An 18,320-nucleotide genomic window follows, 5' to 3' on the forward strand; every position below is an offset into this window, starting at 1 on the left:
AAGCAAATCAGGAAACCAGCTGTGTCTGTGACCTACACCATAGCTCACAGCAACACCGGATTCTTAACCCACTGCGCGAGGCCAGAAATGGAACCCGAGTCCTCAGGGATACTAGTCGGGTTCCTTAACCGATAAGCCAAGACAGGAACTCCTCGCTGTGTTTCATAGAATCTGCAGTAACAGGTCTCTAACTTTTCTGGGCTTTTCCATAGTGCTCTCCAAAGCTGGGTGCTTCCAGCTTTAAGAATAGAGGAAGCTCGGCTTCATCTTTTTTTTTTTTTTCTTCCTTTTTACGAGGCACCCATGGGCATATGGAAGTTCCCAGGGTAGGGGTGCAACAGGAGTCTAAGTCACAGCACAGCAACACCGAACCCCAGCCACATCTGCCACCCACTCCGCAGCTTGCAGCAACCCAAGATCCATAACCCACTGAGGGAGGCCAGGTATGGAATCCGCATCCTCACGGAGACTATAGGGGGTCTTGAACCCGCTGAGCCAAAATGGGAACATCTCCCGCCCCAACTTTGAAGGCAGGGAACGCCCAGAGCGCCTGATGAAGCCCTCAACAGCCAGAGTTTGGGTCCTCAAAGATGAGCAGCTGGGAAAACCAAGTCTCCAAGTTGCGCTCCTTCGGGGGCGGCGACTGAGCCAACGAAAGCCTAGAGGCGGGATGTACACGTGCGTGCGCATCGCGCGGGGGCGGGACTTCCGGCGCTCCGTGCAGCCTTTCCGTTACTCTCCGGCAGTTATCCCGTTCTGGGTGCTCGTGTAGCTTGGAGGGCACCGAGGTTACCGAGCGGAAAAGCGAGGTGCCCGCTGCCCAGAAGCGGATGCGAGGCCCCCTGAGCCCGCAGTTGACGGCGGTGCCCTCGTTCCCGCCCTGCTCGCCGCCTCTCCCGGCGCCGCTCTTCCCACGGCCGGTGGCCGAGGCCGCGCCGATGAACCCGGCTCAGGTGGGTGCTGCGTCTCCCGGGCCCCCACCCGGTCCGACTCTCGCCTCCGAGGACCAAATCCGGACGGAGGGGAGCCCTGTCAGTTCCCTGCGGGTCAGGCCCAGAGTCCAGAGCAGAGGGCGGCCCTGGGAGCGGTCGCCCTTTCATCCAGTGGGCGGGGGTGCGGACGAGAGTTTGCTGGCGGCCGCCTTTGGACGTCTGCAGGTGCTACGGAGTCGTCAGCATTGGGGCAACCCGGGGTGTTTTGTGTTGGGAACAGAGGGGAGAAGGTGTCTTCCCTGAAACGTCATCCTGAGCCGATGGAATCTATGCAAGGTTATAAATGCAGTGGGTAAGAGAGGCCGCGATGTTGTGATTTACAAGGAATATGTTTGTTCATTCAGGTGGCCGAAATGTATTTTTCATGTGAATATGTTTTTGGTTCACAGTTTCAGTCTCACAGCTCCCAAAACCCTTGGAATTTCCTAAGTGTTGAGGGTGGTGGTATCCTTTGCCATGTGAATGAGGTGACTTTTGGAGACACCTAAGAATAGGAGGTGGTTACCAAGAAAACCAAACATATGACTAGAGGCTTGGCACATTTGGTCCCACCTCTCCCCCCTTAAAGGAGAGAAGAGGGCCTCGAGGTTGACTCTGGATTCAGTAGCCAATTATTGAATCAATTATGCCTGTATAATGAAGCCACAAAAAAAAAATAGGATTCAGAGAGCTTCCATGTCATGAAGACATGGAGGTGTTGGAAGGGTAATGCTGCCTGGAAGCCCCTGTTCATGTTTTCCATCTGGCTGTTCTTGAGTTGTGCTCTTTTATCACCTACCAGTAATCTAGTAAGGAAAATGTTTTTTGTTTTGTTTTGTTTTTTGTCTTTTTTAGGGCTGCACCTGTGGCATATGGAGGTTCCCAAGGTAGCGGTTTAATCCGAGCTGTAGCTGGCGACCTACACCACAGCCACAGCAACGCCAGATCCAAGCCGCATCTGCAGCCTACACCACAGCTCATGGCAATGCCAGATCCTTAACCCGCTGGGCGAGGCCAGGGATTGAACCCACAACCTCATTGTTCCTAGTCGGATTCGTTTCCACTGCGCCGAGGCGGGTATTTGGGTCAGTCCCATTTCTGACCATGGACAGATTTTTGTGTTTTTTTTTGTCTTTTTGCTATTTCTTTGGGCCGCTCCCGTGGCATGTGGAGTTCCCAGGCTAGGGGTCGAATCGGAGCTGTAGCTGCCAAGCCTACGCCAGAGCCACAGCAACGCGGGATCTGAGCCGCGTCTGCAACCTACACCACAGCTCACGGCAACGCCGGATCATTAACCCACTGAGCAAGGGCAGGGACTGAACCCGCAACCTCATGGTTCCTAGTCGGATTCGTTAACCACTGCGCCACAATGGGAACTCCATGGACAGGTTTTGATATGACACGAGTGCTGGGCACAGGAGCCAGAATGGTCAAAAGCTTTCAGGTGCCTCTTCGCTGAGATATTTAGGAAAGTTCAAATTCCTATCATAGCAGATGGTACAGGGAGCAGGCCTAGAATGACAGCCTTGGTTTTATGCCTTTCATCTGAGGACAGTGGGAAATAGGGAAGGTTTGGAACAGAGGAGAGTGGTGTTTTGACCCAGATTTCAACAGACTCCCTTTGGCTGCAGACTGGGTAGATTGCGGGGGTGAAGGTACAGTTTGGGTGACCTCTGAGTGAGTTCCGGCCCCTGTGCTGGTTCTCGTTCATTGGATGGGAGTGCTCATTGGACGGGAGTGGTGGCCGTGCGGGTGGGAGGAGTGGTTGGCTTCGAGTTGCGTGTTGCAGAGAGCTGGGCACGCTTTCTTTCTTTTGTGTGTGTGTGTGTGTGTGTGTGTGTTGAATTAATGAACAAGTGGATAAGTGAATAAATGGGAGATGAAACTGTGTAAAAGTATATATGTATTCAAATATGAGGGCTGGAGTTCCCGTCGTGGCACAGTGGAAACAGATCCACTAGGAACCATGAGGTTGTGGGTTCAATCACTGGCCTTGCCCAGGGGGCCAAGGATCCAGCATTGCCATGAGTTGTGGGGTAGGTGCGGCTCGGATCCCAAGTTGCTGAGGCTGTGGTGCAGGCCGGCAGCTGCAGCTCGACCAGACCCCCAGCCTGGGAAACTCCACACAAAACAAACAAAAAAAAACCAACAAAAACAAACAAACAAAAAAAAAGCGGGCACGCTTTCTGATGTGGCGCGCGAAGGAGCCGGAGAGATGAGTTGGAAGTGGGATTTGGGGACAGCCTCAATGTTTTGGCCTTGTTGGGAAGAATGGATGAATGTTCCATGAATTAGGATGTGGAAGGTCAGCCGTGGAAGGAGGTTTCAGAGGGATTATGAGGAATCCAGTTTTTGCCCCTCTGGTGTTCCAGAGACTCCAAGTGGACATGCCCAGTGAGCTGTGGGCTGGCGGATCTGGAGTTGAGTGGAGGCATTCAGGTTGCAGACAGCCACGATAGAGCAGCCAGTTTGTGGACCCCTATAGAACTGTGGGTCAGATTTCAGAGGGGGCATCATTTGTGGTGATAGTGCCCTTAGGAACAAGGGACGGGAGGACGGGGCCGAATCTTTGTCTCAGGTGGGCCCCTGAGTGGTCGTGTGGGACATCACACACAGCAGGGAGGAGCCAGAGTGGCTGGGGGCAGGGGGGTGCCTGTGTGGGGGGGTGTTACAAGGTCAGGGAGCCATCTCAGGGGATGGTGGGCATGAGATGGATGCTGAGTTATGTCAGGAAGAAGGGTAGGTGTCAGTGAGGTCAAGGCAGTGTTTATCACCCCTCTGTGGACTCAGCAAGCTTTCAGAGTGACCCTTACCTGGACGGATGCACTCGGACTGGCAGATTAGGTACGGGGGAAATGGGATCATCTACGGGGGTTGCTCGTCTGCAGTTTTGTCTTCTTTTTATTTTTTTTGGCTGCACCTTCAGCATGAAGAAGTTGCGGGGCCAAGGATTGAATGCTCGCCACAGCAGAGACCTGAGTCACTGCCTTGACCATGCTAGATCCTTAACCCTCTGGGCCACAGGAGAGCTAGTTGGCAGGGTTTTTGTTTTTTGTCTTTTTAGGGCACATGGAAGTTCCCAGGCTAGGGGTCACATTGGAGCTGTATCCGCTGGCCTACACCAGAGCAAAACCAGATCCCAGCTGCATCTGCAACCTACACCACAGCTCATGGCAACGCCGGATCCTTAACCTACTGAGGGAGGCCAGGGATGGAACCTGTGTCCCCATGGATACTAGTTGGGTTCCTTACGGCTGAGCCACCACAGGAACAGCTTCATAGTCTGCAGTTGTGAATGAGGGTTCATTGGAGAGAGATAGTCAAGCCTGCTGCTGAGGCGGCCTGTGGAGAAGGGCAGCAATGGCAGAGTGCCAAGAACCTCGAGGTCCTCACAGAGGTTTCTGTGGCTCAGGTGGTTTTTTTTTTGTCTTTTTGTCTTTTTAAGGCCACACCCACGGCATATGGAGGTTCCCAGGCTAGGGATCTAATCGGAGCTGTAGCCACCGGCCTACACCATAGCCACAGCAATATGGAATCCCAGCTGCGTCTGCGACCTACACCACCACTCATGGTGACACCGGGTCCTGAGCAAGGACCCACTGAGTGAGGCCAGGGATCGAACCCTCGTCCTCATGGATGCTAGTCGGGTTTGTCAACTGCTGAGCCACGATGGGAACTCCTGTGGCTGAGTTTTAAAGCAAGAAACAGGGCCAGAGGGAAGACCTTCAGGTGAGGGCTTGGTGCCCTCTGGCACCAGGACACTTTGGTGTTTTGGGGCAGGCCTGGGACGGATTAAGATGCTGGATGCATTTGCTGTGCACTGCCTGGGTTCCACGTGCAGGGTGGAGAAATGCACTGCTGTGGTCTGGGAGTTTGGCCAGAGTCATGAAGGAAATGGGTCCACAGAGTGATGTGCAGGTGAGGGGTGAGCGTGGTTGACCCCGGCCTGTGGCACTTACTGTGGAATGAAGTGACTGAGTCTGCTTGTCTGGGAGGTCCCATCTGGGGATCTCTGGGAAATCACCTGACAGGAGAGGGGTGGAGTCCACGTCTCAGGCCAGAGCCTGGGTGGTGCTTTTCTGCCCCCTCCTTTGCCTTTGTAAACTCTGGATACCAGACCCAGTGATCAGTGGCAGTGAGAGAACAGGCACCGTTGCCACCAGGACCTGGTAACTCTTCCTGATGGGGAAGCTGGGGGGAGGAGGCCCGGATGTGTGGGAGAAAGTGATACAACCATTGTACTTGCCAGATTTTCATTTATGGACATACATGAGTAAATGACAACATGGAGAGGCCAATATCGTTGAAAGATGTTTTCTTTTTTTTTTTAAATTTGTTTCTTGTCTTTTTTGTCTTTTTTTAGGGCCGTACCTGTGGCACATGGAGGTTCCTAGGCTGGGGTCTAATCGGAGCTGTAGCCGCTGGCCTACACCAGAGCCACAGCAGCGAGGGATCCGAGCCACGTATGCGACCTACACCAGAGCTCATGGTAACACCGGATCCTTAACCCACTGCGTGAGGCCAGGGATCGAATCCAAAACCTCAGGGTTCCTAGTGGGATTCGTTTCTGCTGTGCCATGACGGGAACTCTGAGAGGGATTTTCATTATTTATATTTCCCTGGTGTGCAGTGAACACCATGTCCCACAGGGCCATGTTAGGAATACCAGATTCGATCAAGGGGAGGCCTAGGTCAGATCCTTGATTGGGGTTTTCCCAGAGCAATTGTGGAGACCAAGGGGGAGAGTTGAGGATTGACTAACCCAACAGGGTGGGAACACAGACCCACCTATCAGCAGACAGGCTGCCTAAAGTCATCCTAGGTACACAACCCCCTCTAATGACACCCCTCCCCTGCCCACCGGAGGGACAAGAGCTGCTCCACCCACCAGGGGGCAGGCACTAGTGCCTCCCACCAGGAAGGCTGTGCCAACCCTGGATCAAATTCAACCGCCATGGGGCAGACACCAGAAGCAAGAGGGGCTACAGTCCTGCAGCCCACAGAAGGGAGACCACAGATACACAAAGCCAGACAAAATGAAACAGCATAGTGATATGTTCCAGACAGTGGAACACAAGAAAACTCCAGAAGAACAAGTAAGTGAAGTGGAGATAGGCAAGCTACATGAAAAGTCAGAGTAACGAGAGTAAGGATCATCCAAGATCTTGGGGGGGGGGGGGGAGAGGCACAGATTGAAGGATTTCTAGGCTTTCATCTGTATTAGTGTGTTCAGTACTGTTGACCCGTTGTCGTTCAGAAGCTGGGTGGTAGAGTGAGGCTCTTGCTGATTGACCATTGCATAGGGGCCTAGGGCTGTCACTGACTGGATGTCTTTCAGGACCTGGTGGGGTGCAATAGTCTATTACTGTTTGGTCAAATTTCAAACGCTTGTTCCTATCAATGATTTGCTAACTTCTAGAAGCTTAGTTTCTCTGTTGAGGCTCCCATTGACTTGATGAATTTCAGAACACATGTACTGATCAGAAATTATCTCTTCTAAACAATGGTTATTTGTTCACAACTTTGGATTGTGGCCAAGTGAAAAATCTTTTCCCTTTCCTGAGTATGAAGAATAAGACCTTTAATTCTCAGTGTCCTGTTTTGGTTTTCCCTTAGCCAAGCCGGAGGGAAACCATGAGGCACTGGCCAAATCTAACTGCCAAGTTTTTGGAAAGCATTACAAAAAGCTGCGAATAGGATGTTTTCATTGTGCTGACAAAGTCAATGCAGGGAAAAAATCTTGAAATACATGACGTGTGCCGTGTATACAGAACGGCTGTCAAGCCTACTCCTAATCTGTTCCATGCACCTACCATTGTGACTGAAAGCCAGTAGGTGCTCATGGTACATTTGTCAGGGCAGTGAACACACACCACAGCACAGCTTCCTTATTCGTTTTCAACTTTCTAGCAAATCTGAATTTTTGTCCTCACCTCTCCTGCCAAGCAGTTAGTTGGCAATGTTTTCAGGCCTGTGAAGGAATCACATTTTGAAGAACTGTATGCTTCATGTGGGAACTACAGTACCCAGAAGCCACAGCTTGCTCCATTTTGTAGTCCAGGCGAACACATTTCAGATGCTTCTGGAATGAATCTGTGCCTCGAAGGCTGTAGTCCCAACAATCCCCAGATACATGCTGCTTTAGTTCATCAGGTCTTCGTTTCTAAAATTTTGATTAATAATCATAACACATAAAAGTATTATGTAATTGACTGTGTTGTCATTAATGTTTACTTTCCATCTCCTTTGACTGGAATGACTGCCTCATAAGGGCAGAGGGGTCTTGACTCTTTGGATCTCGATGTGTCCTGTGCAGCCAGATTGGTGCCTTGAATGGGGAAGGCACCTAATGAGTGTTTGCTAAGGAGGGGATAAATAGGAGGCCACAGGTGCCCTGTTTGTTTTTAGTGTTCTGGCAAAGCTGTCTGCTCTCTTTACATTTCCCCTTAAACTAAAATAAGATATAAATAAATAATAAGTCACAATTTTGAGAGCCTTCGTCACTACCAGTTCAGCTTCATTTCCTCACTTCTTAGACTTCTGCGTCCCTTCAAACTTCACTGAGAGCCTAACCTTCTTTAAATAACTAAATAATGATTGATTTCAGCAATTTCAACATTTCATAATTTTTTTTTCTGAGATAATCTCACCTCTCCATGCACTGTCACTGTATTTGCAGTTGAAATGGTATTAACTCCCCAGCAGGGAAGGGAAATCACGGGGAGTTCCCCTCATGGCTCAGCGGTTAATAAACCTAACTAGGATCCATGACCCCTGACCTCACTAAGTGGGTTAAGGATCTGGCGTTGCTGTGAGCTGTGGTGTAGGTCATAGATGTGGCTCAGATCCTGCGTTGCTGTGGCTGTGGTTTAGGCCAGCACCTGTAGCTCCAATTTGACCCCTAGCCTGGGAACCTCCATATGTCGCGCAGGTGGGGCCCTTAAAAAAAAAAGCAGAGGGAGTTCCCATCGTGGTGCAGTGGTTAACGAATCTGACTAGGAACCAGAAGGTTGTGGGTTCGATCCCTGCCCTTGCTCAGTGGGTTAACGATCCGGCGTTGCCGTGAGCTGTGGTGTAGGTTGCAGATGCGGCTTGGATCCAGTGTTGCTGTGGCTCTGGCGTAGGCCGGTGGCTACAGCTCTGATTCGACCCCTAGCCTGGGAACCTCCATATGCCACGAGAGCGGCCCAAGAAATGGTAAAAAGACAAAAAAAAAAAAAAAAAAGCAGGAGAAAAAAAAATAGGAAAAGAGATCATGTAGTCCAGTCCTTTATCTCAGGGTTCAGATGCCCCCTTTCCAAGTAAGCTGTGACTGTGACCATAGAGTCACTGTCCAGACGTAAATCACTATATGGTAAGTCACTCTTCTTTTTAGATAGGTAGACCTTAGGTTTTAGAAAAAACTTGTGTTCCAAAACAGAGAGTTCCACTTGTGGCACAGAGAAACGAATCCGACTAGTTAGTATCCGTGAGGATGCGGGTTTGATTCCTGGCTTTGCTCAGTGGGTTAAGGATTCAGGGTTGGTGTGAGCTGTGGTGTAGGGTGCAGACATGGCTACATTGTTTCTAAAGTACCTTAAGGAGTTCAGTCCTTGCTCAGCAGAAACAAATCTGATTAGCATCCATGAGGATGCAGGTTTGATCCCCAGCCTCACTCAGTGGGTTAAGTATCTTGCATTGCCATGAGCTGTGGTATAGGTCACAGATGTGACTAGGATCCCACGTGGCTGTGGCGTAGGCCAGGAGCTACAGCTCTGATTGGACCCCTAGCCTGGGAACCTCCATATGCTTTGGGTGTGGCCCTAAAAAGACAAAAAAAAAGTTAAGTGCCTTTCTTGGATTATTTAATTTTAAAAAAAGTTTTTATTTCTTCTTTATAGTTGACTTACAATGCTGTGCCAATTTTCTGCTGTATGACAAAGTAGTCCAGTCATACATATATATACATTCCCTTGCTTATATTATTTTCCATCATGGTCTATCCCAAGACTGAATATAGTTCCCTGTGGGTTTGTTTTTTTTTTGGGGGGGGGGCTGCACCCGAGGCACATGAAGGTTCCCAGGCTAGGGGTCTAATTAGAGCTGCAGCTGCCGGCTTACACCACAGCTATAGCAATGCCAGATCTGAGCTGCATCTGTGACCTACACCCCAGCTTACAGCAATTCCGGATCTTTAACCCACTGATCGAGGCCAGGGATCGAACCGGCAACCTCATGGTTCCCAGTCGGATTCATTTCTACTGCGCCATGACAGGAACTCCTAGCTCCCTGTGTTATGCAGTAGGATTGCATTGTGTAAACATTCTAAATGTAACAGTTTGCATCTACTAACCCCAAACTCCCAGTCCATCCCACTCCCTCCTCCCTCCCTTGGCTGCGCAAGTCCGTTCTCTATGTCTGTGAGTCTGTTTCTTTCCTGTAGGTTAAGTTCATTTGTGCCGTATTTTAGTTTCCCTTCCTGATTTACGTCACTAAGTATGAGAATCTCTAGTTGCATCCATGTAGCTGTAAATGGCATTATTTTGTTCTTTTTTTTGGCTGAGTACTCTTCCACCGTATATATGTACCACATCTTTAATATATTTATCAGTCAATGGATATTTAAGTTGTTTCCATGGCTTGGCTGTTGCAAATAGTGGTGCAGTGAACACTGAGGTGCATGTATTTTTTATTTTATTTTCCTGCTGTACAGCATGGGGATCAAGTTACTCTTACATGTGTACATTTTTTTTCCCCACCCTTTGTTCTGCTGCAATATGAGTATCTAGATATAGTTCTCAATGCTACTCAGCAGGATCTCCTTGTAAATCTATTCTAAGTTGTATCTGATAACCCCAAGCTCTCATGTATCTTTTTGAATTGTAGTTTTGTCCAGATATATGCCAAGGAGTGGGGTTGTTGGATCGTACGGTAGTTCTTTTTTTCTTCTTTTTATTTATTAATTTTTTAAAAAGTACTTATTTATTTTGTCTTTTTGCCTGTTCTAGGGCTGCACCCGCGACATCTGGAGGTTCCCAGGCTAGGGGTCTAATCGGAGCTGTATCCGCTGGCCTACGCCAGAGCCACAGCAACGCGGGATCCGGGCTGTGTATGCGGCCTACACCACAGCTCATGGCAATGCTGGATCCTTAACCCACTGAGCAAGGCCAGGGATCGAACACGCAACCTCATGGTTCCTAGTCAGATTCGTTAACCACTGAGCCGCGATGGGAACTCCTTTATTTATTAATTTTTTTTGGCTCTTTAGGGCCACACCCATGGCACATGGAGGTTCCCAGGCCGGGGTTCAATCGGCCACAGCGATAACAATGCTGTATTGGAGCCCATGTACTACCTGTGCCACAGCTTGTGGCAATGCCGATCCTTAACCCACTGAGCAAGGCCAGGGATGCAACCTGCATCCTCATGGATACTAGTCAGGTTATTAACCAGCTGAGCTGCAAGGGGAACTCTTCATATGCTAGTTCTCTATTTGGTTTTCTAAGGTGCCTCCATATTGTTTTCCATAGTGGTTGTGCCAGTTTACATTCCCATCGAGTGTAGGAGGGTTCCTTTTCCCCTACACTCCAGCATTTGTAGACTTACTAATGATGGCCATTCTGACTGGTGTGAGGTGGTACTTCACTGTAATTTTGATTTGTATTTCCCTAGTAATTAGTGATGTTGAGCATTCTTTCACGTACCTACCCACCATTCATGTCTTCTTTGGAGAAATATCTGTTTAGGTCTTCTGCCCATTTTTCAATTGGGTTGTTTTTTTGTTGTTGAGTTGTATGAGTTGTTTGTATATTTTGGAAATTAAGCCATTGTTGGTTGCTTCATTTGCAACAGTTTCCTCCCATTCCATAGGTTGTCTGTTCATTTTTTTAAATGATTTCCTTTGCTGTGCAGAAGCTTGTAAACTTGCTTATTTGCCCCCCCCCCCCTTTTTTTGGTCTTTTTTAGGGTCACACCCACAGCATATGGAAGTTCCCAGGCTAGGGGTTGAATCAGAGCTGCAGCCGCTGGCCTACGGTACAGTCAGAGCAATGCGGGATCCGAGCCTATACCACATCTCACAGCAACGCCGGATCCTTAACCCACCAAGCAAGGCCAGGGATTGAACCTACATCCTTGTGGATGCTAGTCAGATTCGTTTCCACTGAGGAGGACAGGAACTCCTGTCCCATTTGTTTATTTTTGTTTTTATTTCTATTGCTTGGGAGAAAGACCTAAGAAAACATTTGAGTGGTTGATGTCAGAATGTTTTGCCTGTGTTCTCTTCTTGGAGTTTTATGGTGCAATGTCTTATATTTAAGTCTCTAAGCCATTTCGAGTTTATTTTGGGGCATGGTGTGAGGGTATGTTCTAGTTTCATTGATTTACGTGCAGCTGTCCAGTTTTCCCAGCACCACTTGCTGAAGAGATTGTCTTTTTCCCATTTCATATTCTTGCCTCCTTCGTTGAAACTTAATTGACCGTGTCTGGGTTTATTTCCAGGTTTTCTATTTGGTTCCATTGATCTGTATGTCTGTTTTGGTAACAGTACCACACTGTCTTGATTACTGTAGCTTTACAACATTGAATGAAGCCTGAAAGAGTTATGCCTCCTGCTTAGTTTTTGTTCCTCAGAATTGTTTTGGCAATTCTGTTTTTGTTTTTTTTTTTTATGGTTCCATATAAATTAAACCTGCATCCCATTGCTGCATAGAAGCCACCAATCGCATTGTACCACAGCGGGAACTCTGCTTTTCTTTTTGGGGGCTGTGCTTGTAACACTTAGAAATTCCCGAGCCACTGTTTGAACCTGAGTTACAGCAGTGACAACATCAGATCCTTAACTAGTAGGCCACCAGGGAATTCTCTCTTTGGTTTCCTTGATAATTTTGCTAACTCTGTGGACTGTAGTTTAGTTTCACTTGCTTGTTTTTTAAAACTTTTTATGAGAGCTCCTGCTGTGGCGCAACAGGATTGGCAGTATCTTGGAAGCATTAGGACTCAGGTTTGTTCCCTGGCCAGGCACAGTGAGTTAAGGATGCGGCATTGCCACAGCTGCAGCTTAAGTTGCAACTGTTTCTTGGATCTGATCTCTGGCCCAGAAGCTCCATGTGCAGTGGGGTTGCCAGAAATGAAAAAAAAAATTTTTTTTTAAGTGAAACTTTTTATGAATGAATTCATCTAAGTAATATGTGTTTTACTTCATTTACACAATATGGTGTGACTTTACCCATGTTTTTAATGGATATCAATTCATTTTCCTTTTTGAGCAGTATCCTATAATATAAGTATATGAATAAATATCTTTATATATTCTCCTGTTGAAGGCTTTTCTTTTTTTCAAGACTCTTGAGGAGTTCCCATTGAGGTCCAGGGGAAACAAATCCAATTAGTATCCATGAGGATTCGGGTTCTATCTCTGGCCTTGCTTAGTGGGTCGGAGATCCAACATTGCTGTGAGCTGCAGCCTGGATCCTGTGTTGCTGTGGCTGTGGTGTAGGGCAGCAGCTGTAGCACCAATTCAACCCCTGGCCTGGGACCTCCATATGCCACAGGTGCAGCCCTAAATAGCACACACACAAAAAAACAAAACAACTTTTTTTTGGAAGGGGTCATCTGCATATTTTTATTTTTTTTCTTTTTTTTTCAGTCTTTTTATGGTTGCATCTTCAGGATACAGAAGTCCCCAGGCTAGGGGTTGAATTGGAGCTTCAGCTGCTGGCCTACGCCCCAGCCACAGCAATGCCAGATCCAAACCGCATCTGTGACCTACTCGGCAGCCTGCAGCAACACTGGATCTAACCCACTGAGTGAGGCCAGGGATTGAACTTGCATCCTAATGTATACTGGTCAGGTTTTTAACCTGGTGGGCCACAAGGGGAACTCTTGCTTTCTGTATTTATAAACATTCCTACTGTAGCCATACTTACCATTTGTTCTAGGGTATATAAAGCATGCATTTGTCTAATAAGTAAGTTAAAATTATTATTGTATTGTGTGAGTATATGTATTTTTAAATATTACACATTTACTTATTTTAATTGGGTTATTCCTAGAAATAGTCCAGCAAAATTTGATCAGACCCATCAAATCTGATTAAATATAAAAATACTGAATTGAGATTTTTGGAGGAATCTCCCCAAAATGAGGTTCTTGGAGGATAAAGTCAGTATAAAAGATGGGAGTTCTAGGAGTTCCCCTTGTGACACAGTTGGTTAAGGATCTTTCATTGTCTTTGAGGTGGCATGGGTTTGATCCCTGGCATTGCCAAAGCTCTGAAGTTTCTCTAGAGTTGCCCTGGAATTTCCATATGCCATGGGTATGGCTGAAAAAGAAAAAAAGATGAGAGTTCTTTTTAGCACAATGGGTTAAGGATACAGTATTGTCACTACAGTGGCTCAGGCAGAAGATGTTTCGCATACTGTTTTTGGTGTATTTGTGATATGCAGTTTCAGGAATACAGTGAGCATTTTTTTTTTTTCTTTTATAGGAGGAAAGTCTCTAACTGAAGACAAGGGTTTGATAGACTACGGACATTGGTTTGTACATTCAGATCACTTCAAACTGACCCCTAAGATATGTCAGTAATTGGTTTAATCTAGAGAGACATTCTATATTGCTTCTTGCTTTAACTGTAAGTAAAAACCTTTTTAAAAATGTATTTTATTTTCAGATTGATATATTTTGTTGTAAATCTTTTAAAGTTTAGTTTTTCTAAGTGTTATAGGATTTTGGATTCTTATCTGTCTGCAAGGTGAAAAATAAGACTGAAGTAGGTGGAGGAGAATGAACGAACAGGTCAAAATTCTTATTGTATTTAAATGACTATTTCTTTTTACTCCACATTACTAATTTTAACTTCGTTCTCTGAAATTACTATATTACTCCTTTTCTTTTTACTCACTGCACCACAAGTGTTTGACATACACTTACTTTTGCATTTTGTAAACTTCCCATTTTACAGTATACACACACTTAAAGGCTTAAAAGTCAGAAGTGACATCCAGTTATTCCAAACAACTGGATGTCAAAACTTTTAACCCCTTCATGCGAGATTTATCATCAGTACAAAGTTACTACATGGTGGTTTTGTTCTCTACCATGGGAGATAAAAGCATGTAGGAAATTACAGGAGTTCCCGTTGTGGCTCAGTGGTTAACGAATCTGACTAGGAACCATGAGGTTGCGGGTTCGATCCCTGCCTATTTAAAAAAAAAAAAAAGAAAGAAAAAGAAATTACAGATAATCTCTATGAATAGTTATGGGTCTGTGGTGACCTAGCAGTTAAGGATTTGGTGTTGTCACTGCAGTGGCTAGGGAACGTGCTAAAGGCACAGCCAAAAAAAAAAAAAAAAGCTAAATGTAAACAGTAGAGGAGTTCTCTTGTGCCTCAGTGGTTTAGGGGTCTGACATTTTCGCTGCAGTGGCTGGGGTCCCTACTTTGCCATGCATTTGATCCCGGGCCTAGGAATTTATGTATGCCACAGGTGTGGCCAAAAAAGACAAAAATAATAAAATGTACATATTCTTGATTTCTCTTATACAATTTTATAATAATTCCACATCAGAATTTAATTTATGGAGTATTTAAGCTAGACTTTTATGTAAGACAATAATTTTCAATATAACCAAAGTAAAATTTGAAAAGGAACAATAGCTCGCAGCCAGCTTTGAGGGCCAACTACGCACAAGAAGAGAAGTATGTATAAAAGATAGAAAAAGGTAATCAAATGGAGGTGTCAGAAACAGACCTGTGTGTGAAATGAGACTGAATTGATATTTCTGGCTCTGGACTGTAATGACATTGTATGACCTGCCACAACCATTTCCTCCACAATGTGATCTCTTACTCTTCTGGCTCATTGGGTTCCAGTCACACTAGCCTTGTGGATACTACTCAAATACACCAGACATGACCTTGACAGAGTCTTTGTACTTATTTTACCTCTTCTGGAAAGCCTTTTCTCAACATATCCGCATGACTGTGGCACAACTCTATCATGCCTCTATGCTCTCTTACATCCATTATTTTATTATCACTCTTCCTTGGCTTGATAACTAGAGATCCTAGAGAAACTCTTAAGCTCAGGTCTGAGGTTATATGGAGAGATTTCCCCGAGATACAAAAGGTTGTGTTAGGTACATGGATTAGTATGTACAAATGCTTGGGGATGAGCTTGAGATGGGGGTGTTCCATGACTTGGAGGTCTCTATTACTGTCTGGCGAGGACAGATGGCAGGGGGCCAGAGTCAGGCCTAGATGGTAGCCATGGAATTTTTGGAACCGAAGACAAAAGTGATCTGACTAAGGACTTAAGAGGCTACCCCTGACTGCAGAGTGCAGAACAGACTGAGGGCGAGGAAGACAAGAAGGAGCCCATCCCAGAAGCAATTGCATTCATCCAGGTGAGTGTTGGTTGTGGCAGGACCAGAGTGGTGGGTGTGGAGGTAGGAGAAACACTTGGCCTCTGGATTTGTTTTGAAGTGGGGGCTGACCAGCTGTTGTAATGTGGAGGGGTCACAGATGACTCTAAAGTCCCCTTTGCATCTGGAAGAGTGGATGCGCCACGAGCTGAGATGGGGAAGTCAGTGGTAGGAGTACTTTCTAATGAGAATATTAGGAATTGGGTTTTGGCCTTGTTGAGGTTCACATGTTCCAGAGACTCCACAGTATAGGAGACCAGTATAGAGCTGAACAGGTAGGTCTTGAGGACATGCAGAAGGGGGTTGTCACAAAGTCAAGGAAGAGGAATGGTCATCAGCAAGAAAGTAGGGAGAAGGAGAAGGGAAAGTCCAGCAGGAAGCTAAGGTTTTCATGGCTCGGAATTAGTCCAGAGGGTTCCATTAGTCTCAGCCCTTCTCTGCTAAGTGGACCTCTGGGCTCCAGGTTCTGCCCCCTCCTAGTTGACGTTTCCTGGGACCTCACTGTATTGGGAGTTGTTGGGACCCAACAGTGTCCCTGTCTGTGGGGTCCACCTGGCTGTCTCTGTGAGGACACCCCCCCCCCCACAGAGATTCGTTTTGTGGTGGTATTTTTCTTTCCCGAGATTGTTTGGGATTGGTTGTCCTCCTGGGCCAGTACTGACCACTCACCTGTCCTGTCTTTCCCTTAGGACTTGCATCTTCTGGGTCCCATGTTGTCCAGCTAGAGCTGAGAGGGAGTGGACATGGCTCAAGGCACAGCAAGAGGGCCTCAGAGTGGGCCTGGCCCTGGTGATTCACATCTGGGGGAGGATGTGATGTCACAGCTGGGTTCACATCATACCAGGAACATGTCCTGTGCCCAGCACTGTTTGGGTGTGTTGCACCCCAACCTTGAGTCTTTTGCCTGGCGAGTCCTCCCTGTTCTGAGACATGTAGCGGCCCAGAACCTGCAAAGCAGCCCTTTCCTACCCTGCCCCTCCCCCTTGTCCTAAAACTAGTCCCATGGACTTATTCCCTGGTATGTTGGAACACATATCTGTGATGGGGCTGCCCCCTTTCTACCAAAATCTGCATGAGTTCACTTTTATTTCTCTACTTTTAGGCTGCTGACATGGAGCTGAGGACCAGTAGACACCTTCTGGGCAGAATATTTCTGTAGAAGTGCCTCAGATACATCCTTCAACGGCAGACTTGTCCACCCAGACGACCTGTCCCTGGGAGAGGTGTAGGCTGGACTTAGAATTTATGAAGAGCTGCACAGTCCCTGCTTCCACATTGTCCTCACATTGCGGGAAGCTGGGGAGGATTTCCCTGGTAGCTCTGGCCTTCCCCCTCCCAGCAGCCCTGGGATCTATTTGCTTTCCTTTAACAAAGACTTTGCCTGCTTGCTGCCTGTGTGTTCCCAGAGTTCATTTCTTTGACTGCCCTGATCAGGAACCCGGATTCCCATATCTTTCTGTTGGTATCTTTTGGGGACTAGTCTGGGATCCAATCCAATACATCTGCACTCATAAGAATGTCTGAGTCCCTGCCAGATCTCCAGCAACAGATTCATGGGATGTCTGATCCAGCTTGCCCTCTGGAACTAGTTGACCTCTTCCTCCTGGTGGAAATATTTCATCACCATAGCCATCATCATGATCTTTAATCCTTTTACTTGGACCCTATATAATTAATTGTATTTCTCACTTCATTACAACCCAGTTAAAAGCTATGGACCTGGAGTTCCCGTCGTGGCTCAGGGGTTAACGAATACCGACTAGGAACCATGAGGTTGCAGGTTCAACCCCTGGCCTTGCCCAGTGGGTTAAGGATCTGCCATTGCCGTGAGCTGTGGTGTAGGCCACAGACATGGCTCAGATCCCACGTTGCTGTGGCTCTGGTATAGGCTGGTGGCTATAGCTCTGATTTGACGCCCTAGCCTGGGAACCTCCATATGCCATGGGAGCAGCCCTAGAAAAGGAAAAAAGACCCCCCCCCCAAAAAAAAAACAAAAAACAAACAAACTTAATTGAGCTATATAGTCAGTTTGCCTTGAACTAACATACCTAAAATGTATGGCTTGGTAAATTTCAATCTGCCTAAGCCCATGGAATGATCATCATAACATTCATCACTCCTCTATCTTCTGACATTTCTCCCTAGGCCCCCAGGCTCTGCCACTTTTTCACCTTCAGTTAGTGTTTCCTAGACTTCTTTTTCCTGAAAATAATACTCTGTGAACTTGTACAGAAAATTCTTTATATGAACATATGACTTTAAAATGAAAGATCTTTTTACATCCCCATGGACAGTATGGGAGCGTTTGTTCACTTTCCCTGTCTATATTCTTTGATTAAAAAAAAATTTTTTTTTTTTTTTGGATAGGCAGGAAATCTAAGCTAGGACAACTGAGGGGTTCCTGTCTTGGCTCAGCAGTTAACAAAGCTGACAAATTTGACCCCTGACCTCTCTCAATGGGTTGGGGATCCAGTATTACCCTGAGCTGTGGTGTAGGTTGTGGTCGAGGCTCGGTTCCTCTGCTGTAGGCTGACAGGTGTAGCTCTGATTTGACCCCTAGCCTGAGAACCTCTATATGCCCCTGGTGTCACCCTAAAAAGAAAGAAAACCTATCTCTACATAGGCCAAGACAAAGTCCAAAGAAAACAGGTGGCTACGTGGGGCAAATGCTATCATGGTCAGGTCATAGGAAACATGGATTTCAGCATGACAGACCAACCACAATTGACGGAAAATAAATGCCCTCCACCCCACCCCAGGGGGGTTGGCGGGAGGGGCTTAAAGGGGGAGTACATCTGTACTATGTAACACTATGTGTGTTGAAATATGGCAAAAGTGATGGTGAACTGTAATCTCATCAAAAACAAAACAAAAGGTGACGTGGGCATCTCAGAACATGATTGTGTTAAAAGAACCTGGTTCATAACCCAGAGGATGCTGGTTCCATCC

The 18,320-nt window shown here is 46.8% G+C and overlaps 1 long non-coding RNA gene across 2 annotated transcripts; it reads left to right on the forward strand.

Moving 5' to 3' along the window:
* The first annotated feature begins 712 nt into the window (after window positions 1-712).
* On the forward strand, window positions 713-16,885 carry LOC125132916 (uncharacterized). 2 transcript variants are annotated; one of them, XR_007136349.1, is made up of 3 exons: window positions 713-953; window positions 13,438-13,581; window positions 15,285-16,885. It is a non-coding gene; the product is annotated as an uncharacterized LOC125132916 (long non-coding RNA). The 2 variants fall into 2 exon arrangements; XR_007136350.1 differs by having other exon boundaries at window positions 13,438-13,486.
* The last annotated feature ends 1,435 nt before the right edge of the window (window positions 16,886-18,320 follow it).

The sequence above is a fragment of the Phacochoerus africanus genome, chromosome 8 (genome assembly GCF_016906955.1).
Source record: "Phacochoerus africanus isolate WHEZ1 chromosome 8, ROS_Pafr_v1, whole genome shotgun sequence".
NCBI lineage: Eukaryota > Metazoa > Chordata > Mammalia > Artiodactyla > Suidae > Phacochoerus > Phacochoerus africanus.